The 7,291-nt window shown below is 40.1% G+C and overlaps 1 long non-coding RNA gene across 2 annotated transcripts in view; it reads right to left on the bottom strand.

Moving 5' to 3' along the window:
- LOC109296254 overlaps positions 1 to 3,812 on the bottom strand; it is a 34,375-nt gene extending 30,563 nt beyond the window's left edge. For both annotated transcript variants that reach the window (XR_002096933.1, XR_002096932.1), the window contains exon 1: positions 1,377 to 3,812. This is a non-coding gene — a long non-coding RNA (uncharacterized LOC109296254). The remainder of the gene's footprint in view (positions 1 to 1,376) is intronic.
- Between the last annotated feature and the right edge of the window lie 3,479 nt (positions 3,813 to 7,291).

The raw sequence follows: 7,291 nt of genomic DNA, 5'->3' as shown, positions 1-7,291 counted from the left end.
CCCCCCCCCCCCCCCCCCATTTTGATACTGGTTACTAAGAGGGGGGAAATTAAAAGAAAATTCCACAAGACAAAGCCTGTTAGCTATCCTTTCTATCACTAGCTTTTCTGTAGTTGCTTTTGTATTCTCTCATCTACTGTGGCACCATTTTCCATTCACCTGCCCACATTTTTCATCAGTGGTAGGCTACTGACCATTCCCAGCTCAGGAAATGATTGAAACCACACCCAAACTCAGAATTAGGCCCCAATTTATTAACAACACAAAATGAAACAGGGCTTCCTGGTCTCAGACCGCCTGGCTTGTGCGAGGTCAGACCACCCTGTCATACCAACATTTTTCTTACAGGTGGAAAAGCACTATCATTTTTTATATTCATCCACCCAGCTGTAGGACTGGCTTCAGCTCTTAAAAATAATTTTTGGGCTTAAACCAAGTCGAAGTTTCAACTTAAAAACATCAATTGCTGAGAAGCTGAGAATGGATGCTTAGAATGAAATTGCCGTAGCAAACTTAACATAGTGATATATGGACCAGCATTCAACCTGACAGGTAGACAGCGAACAGAAGATAGAATACATTCATTCTATGAATAAATAGGCTGAAAAAGAGGTGCAGTACCTACTTGTGCTCATTAAAAATCCCTTAGCCCTTTGTTTCACAAGTTAGCTGTGGTATTCCAGCCAAATTATGGTAACTATGTTTCTGCCTACGTAAGAATATCTATTGTTGTTCCAACAGGAAAAATTATTCTTCACTTCCCCTCTTAAAGTCTATTGTGTAGGGCAGTTGGTACAGTTAATGTCATACTGCCTTCCACCCAAGAGGTGAATAAATGATCCCTATATATGGTCTGAAAATGCCTCAGGAACTTTTAGGACGAAAGGGCCTGCCATTATGCTAGTGTAGTTTATTGCTAGATGACTAAAGCTAGGGGAGGAGGGGTCTTATGGCAAAATAAAATCATGAGATTGCCCAAGTTTTGCCAAAAAATTCAATATTTCCTTCAGATATTTTTCAGATTTTTCATTCTTTCTACAAATGTTATAACCAGATTGTAAAAAAAAAAATCAAATCCCTTTCTCAAGTGATTTCTAGAAAGGAAAAAGAAGAGGAACAGGATTAGGACTTTCTTTCTTGATACTGTAATGAGAAAACACATTCATTTATTTTCCACTTTCCACCCCATTCCTTATCCTTCATACCCATATACCATCCCCCTAAATGCTGTGGAAGGCACTTGGACTCTGCCACATATTCTAAAGCTAGCCCTTTATGTCTCCTCCCACTTAACTGCAGTGTACGTGGCAGAAGCTGGAAAAGGCAGGGTTGATTTGAATTCTAGCTCTCAAGAGACATCCAAGGCCTATACTCACCTGTCTGTCCTTGATTGTGACTAGGTACAGCATGGAGTTGTGCCTCTTATTTTTCTTGAAGAAACAAATTTCAAGTTATTTGACTGCTGCTCAGGGAGCCAAAGGAAGGGCGATACCACCTCTGGACACATTCCCCACTGGAGTCCAGCAAAAGATGCTCACAGCTTTCAGCAGAATATGAAACAGGCCCCAGGGAAGAAAAGATTAAAGAAAATCAGAGAAAAGGGAATAAGGGCTCCTCTCCCACCAAATATATATATATCTCAAAACATTAATAAAAGACTGAAAGTGAAGAAATACAGAAGGGGAAAAAATTAAAGGAAACTAACTGGTGGATAGAGAGAGTAAAGGAAATCTTAGAAAAGGATGGGGTCTGAGGAAGTCTGGAGACAGAGAGACACAAGCAAGAATCATAATATAAACAGAGGAACTGGAAAGAGAAAGAGGCAGAGAAATATAAGATGGCAGACAGTAAATGAGAACCAGAAACATGACCAAGATTAGAATACATTTTTATTATATTTGGCATTAATAACTTAAGTCCCTCTAAGTGTGGTTAAGATGTAGAAGGAATCTCTATACTGCTCGCTTGTATATTAATTTAATAAAAAAGAAATATTTAATACTGAGAATATGACGCCTCTTTTATGCCAGCCAGCTGCTGAGCCAGTATGGGGTGTTTTTTTCCTAATTCCGAGGACTCAGCACAGTGGAAGAAACCCTTTCTTCATATTTTGAAAGGAAATGGGAAATGAAATTCTCCTTCTCTTAACCCAAAGGTTTTTATCCAATGCACTGGCCAGAAGGGACTGACATTCTCCTACCTAGTACAATTGGAACAGTAGATGAAACTAGTCTGAGCATACAACTCACTTGAAAAATGACAAGTTTGACAGAAAAATTTTGTGGGATTCGAGCTTGCAGTGCTCTTTGCACGCAGCCCCAGTTCATTTTTAAAAAGGGATAAACTAACTCCCCCTGCTGGACACACACGCACATATACTCCATCTAGACAAGATTCATCTGAGGGATGAAAACAGAACTGGCCTCTTTCTTTCAAGCGGTGACTCTGAAATTGCTTGTGGGTCCAGAGATTTAGAAGTAACCCCAGCTGAACAGGATTAACAGGCATGTGAGAAAATTCGAGATGCAAGATACATTAAATATGTTACACTGCTCCACAACTTATCGCACAGCTAGTCCCTCTGTGTGTGTCTAGGCACACAGAGAATGGAAAGCTTTTAAAAGTAAAAAAAATGAGGGGGAGGGGAGAAGTTTCAGGGTAATTTTTTGACCAGCTCTAATATATTTTGAGCCATCGGGACTAAGGGATCTTTTTGCTTTTGGAAAGCTATCAATCTTTTCTTCCTAATGGGAATATAGCCTGTGTTTCTAACCTTGGAAGGCCCTGAGTAGTGCAAAATCACATGAAGTCATAATATGATGACCACTAAAATGGTTCTTGTGTCGTCTTCTAGAGTGGGCATGATGAAAAGCTGTCCAGTTTTCCAGCATTCCCAACACTTACTACAGAACCATACATCCGGACTCCTGCCAAAAGAGAAGAAAGGGCTAGCGAAAGAAGCTTATCAGTACTGCGGAGAGAGAGGGGAAGCAGGAAAAAAGCAGGGAAGAGAAGGCCAGTTGGTGATGGAGAAAAGGAATGGCAAAGCAGGACCAATCTTTTTATGAATGAAGCTGTTGGTGTCACAATCACCCCACACATGAGACTTTGCGTGCTGTCAATTAAAGAACTCCATTTGACCAGATTATAGCCACAAACAGCTGTCTGTCAGCTCTGCTGTGCATCAGCACAACAAACACATGCACACACTTTCACAGAGATACACACAACAGGAAAAAAATCTTATGGGAGCACTGCTTCTCTCCATTTAAAGGAAAAGAACAAAAACCTGTTGAGAAAGGCAGCACTTCCTCCTATTTAATTCTTTGGAAGAGTGGTTTTACAGGACCTTTAAAGAAAGGCATTGTCATCCCTCCCTCTTACTGAAAAGCCAGTGTCTTCACAAAATGAAGGTGTGATTGTGGATTAACCTTAATCCAGCTAGCACAGGTGGCCATAGGGGTAAAGATGTGGGGCCAGGGTCCTTAATGCAAAAACTACAGGAATCCTGTTAGGGGCTGGTTCCTGGCCCATATTGCTGTGTCTTCTTTGCAATCTTTAGAGTTCTGTGGAGTCATGTCAGGGATGAAAGTGGCCTAGTGTGTATTAAAAAGCAGGCTTTGTCTCTCATAATGTTTGCTCATTCTGCCTCGCTCCCAAATTAATGCTTTGAATGGCTTGCATTTCAAGATTCAGCAAATAAATTCTGGACCTCATCCCTCTCTCTCTCTCTCTCTTCTAGCCCTCTGATGAATATGTTATATTGCTGAGTCCTGTTCAGTAGCTGGACAAAATATTGACAAAGGCAGGGCTTAGAGTTGTTGTGCTGATGCAGAAATTTCATAATTTGCTCAATCCCATCTTTTAATTTCAGTGTCAAGACTTGATGCCACATAAAATGAAAAGTCTAGGGTTATTTTCAAAACCAAACACAGAAATGCAATACAAAATATGGTTAAAAATAAAAGAGTAAAAGCAAGCAAATAAAGTATGCGTTATTTATACTGATTGCTTTCTGCCAATCCGTATGAAGGTTTCATTATTACCACAGTCCCTGAAGGATCTGGAGTGGGTCTTGAAAATAGCAGAGACAAGGGCTTAAAAAATGCAGTTCAAAATGTAATTGTGGTTACAATTTAAAATAAACTGAAAAGCTAACCACAATAACATGCCATTAATACTTCTACTTTTCTACTGTTCCCAAATATCCTTGGTAGGGTTGCATTTTTTATTGCACTGAAACAAACAAACAAAATCAATTAAAATGCAAAGTCAGCTCAATACTTTAGAATCAATCCACAAAACAAAAACCAGAAGTGTGACCACCTCCAACAGATTTTATGGAGTCATGGTCTCATACGTTAGCTCCTGAGTTCTACAATGAGAAAAATGATGGGATACTTTTAAACATACTACCTTTAAGGTTTGCTTCTTCTTGACCTTTCAAGTGCTCTCTGTTCTGCTTGTTTTATGGCTATTTCTATAGTGTTAATTGCAATAAAAGAAATTGTTGGGCAGAGCTTTGAGACAGAGGTAAACCCTTTCATGGTCCTCTCCTTTGTCATGTGACCGAGGCCAGGAAATGAAGTACAGTCTCTTATGAACACTCCTACAGCCACAACATGCTATCTAAGCCGTTCACACACATCAATTAATTTAGACTTAATAATTCTATGGGTGAGGAAAGAGTTATTGCACGTTTTAATTTGGAGAAAATTTAGATGCATAATGTGTGGTTGGCAACAGTCCCAAAACCCTAAATCAACTCTGGGAATATTTGGGTCTGAATTAAAGCTTGGTAGGAAGGACCCATCCCTAGTTGGGGCAGTTGCCAAGTGCATATATGGATCTGTGTTTATGTTGGACTAGGTTGTAATAGAGGGATCGTTGTCAAGCTGCTTGGGAATTTTCCATGAGTATAACTCAGTGATTCTCAACCAGGGTGATGCAAGATCGTTTTCAGGCTGCCACAGGGTGCCATGAAGTATTAGCATTGTTACATGTACAAACGCATACACATAATTCATAAGGTAAGCCCAGAGATTTCAGATAGGAAATTCAGTGTCAGAACCATTCTGACCTGTTGTTGCATTTCTGACTTCCTTGCAACAGAACAATTGCTCTATTTTTTCATAGTTAGGCAATGACTAGTCAAGCAATGAGTGAAAGCTAAGAGCTGGCATTTTACAAGGGGTTCTTGAGTCTAATGAGGGATGCCTTGACTCAAGGACCCCTTGGAAAATGAGTTTTAAAACGATGGCTTTTAAGTGGGTTTTCAACCAGAGCTGAAATGCAACTGTCTTGGTATGTTGTCTCTCTCCCCAAAAAGGCCTTGTTATTTTCAGTCTCATCACAGGTAGCTATCTAAGCCATTCACACACATCAATTATCTTAGTCTTATTTCTATGGGTGAGGAAAGAGTTATTGCACCCTTTAATTTGGGGAAAGTTCAGATGCATAATGAGAAGTTTGCAACAGTCCCAAAACTTTCATTTTCATCACAGGTAGCAAGTAAAATAGATAAATTATTTCCTGGAGCCAGCAAAAGGATGAGAAGCCTGGCACTCCACCTTCTTGCTTGTCTCCCAATGCAGCTGTAGGGGAGAAATCCAGGTTATGGATCAAGTGGTAAGGTGGACACTCAGCCTCCCTGCATCTCCCAAGGTCAGCTGTGGCTTTATTTCTGCATACCTAGAAAGCACTGGTTAATTCTGCTTTCTCTAGCTGGACAGGAAGGAAGCTATTTGTATTATTTTCCCAAAAGAAAATCAAAATATCTGGGAGAAAAACAAATTTTCCCCAAATATAAACTTTCTGAAAAGATTTTTTTTGCTGAAAAATTATGCCAGTGGTTTTTAATTATTTGGGGGAAAGCCCCTTTTCAGAAAGTTTATATTTAGGAGGAAAATTGTTTTCTTTTGGGAAAATCATATAAATAGCTTGCTTCCTGTCAAGCTGGAGAAAGCAGAATTAACCAGTGACTTCTAGGTATGCAGAAAAAAAGTCACAGCTGACCTTGGGAGAGGCAGGGAGGCTGAGTGCCCAGCCTAGCACTTGATCCATAGTCTGAATCTCTCTCCCACAGCTGCCATTGGGAGAGAAGAAAGAAGGTAGAGTGCCAGGCTGCTCATCTTTTTGCTGGCTCCAGGAAATAATTTATCTATTTTACTCACTACCTGTGATGAGAATGGAAGTGACAATGCCTTTTTGGGGAGAGAGCCAGCATACCAAGACAGTCCCGTTTCAGCTCTCCCAAAATAGATTTTTTTTCTGGAATTCTTTTCATGCAAAAAATGTTTGAGATGTGGATGGTTTGTCTAGATTTTGCAGGGGGAAATGTTCATACTTGCAAAATATGTCCTGGGAATGGATTTCCATTCCTCAGCCACCTCCAGTCACTTGCAGTATCTTGTCCGCTGTGCTTTCCCTCTGTACTCTGGGCATGAAAGTTTCATTCCATGCTGTGCAAGCTTTCCCCTGTGTAGTCATACACACAATACAGAAACTCTACTAAAGTGTCTGGCTGCTAGGAAATAGGAAAAAAACTGGATATTCTTGAAAATTCTATGACATTTCAAGTGACAGTAAGTACAGTTGGTGTCTATCCCTATTGGAAAAGGCCATTTGTTTTTACTTCCATGACACTACTGTTAGAAATATGTGTTTTAGGATACTAAAGTCAAGAGAAAAATCAAAATACTTGTGATACAAATATAGTCACTGGGCACATCTACATGTGCATTAATGCGCTTTTCCTAACATGCATAAAATTTAGTACCTCCAATGTGGTGTACTAAATTAATGCACATTAGGCTGCCCTAATGCACGGTAGCGCAAATGCATGCTTTTTAGGTGACACTTAATGCACAGTAGCCTATGTTACTGTGCATTAGCATAATAGCACAGTTTTTTACGTGGCACTTTAATACACAGTAAAATAGACTACTAAGCATTAAAGCGCACGTGTAGACATACCCGCTATGTCTTACACTCAGTTGGGTACTACATAATGTTGGTTTTAAATCAACTCTTATTTGCTTGCAGCTAAATCATCCTGGGTTGCAATTCCATCTGAGCCCACAGAGCTGAAGTTGCAGAGAACTAATCAGGACTTGAATGGCAGACATCTAAGGGGAAACCTGTATGCAGGAGGATGTGGGATTTGTGACTCAGGAGACAGCATTCTTCCCTGTGAGTCGGAAGGCTTCCGGAGGGCTCTCTTTGGCCAAAGATGCAGTCTTTGTTGTGAGATCTAAGATACAGCTTGTGGTTTTTAAACATCCCATCCAAC

Source organism: Gavialis gangeticus, unplaced genomic scaffold (genome assembly GCF_001723915.1).
Source record: "Gavialis gangeticus isolate Ggan-Ray unplaced genomic scaffold, GavGan_comp1, whole genome shotgun sequence".
Taxonomy (NCBI): Eukaryota; Metazoa; Chordata; order Crocodylia; family Gavialidae; genus Gavialis; species Gavialis gangeticus.
Note: the sequence above shows the minus strand (reverse complement) of the source record. Positions and strands in the feature narration are given on the sequence as shown.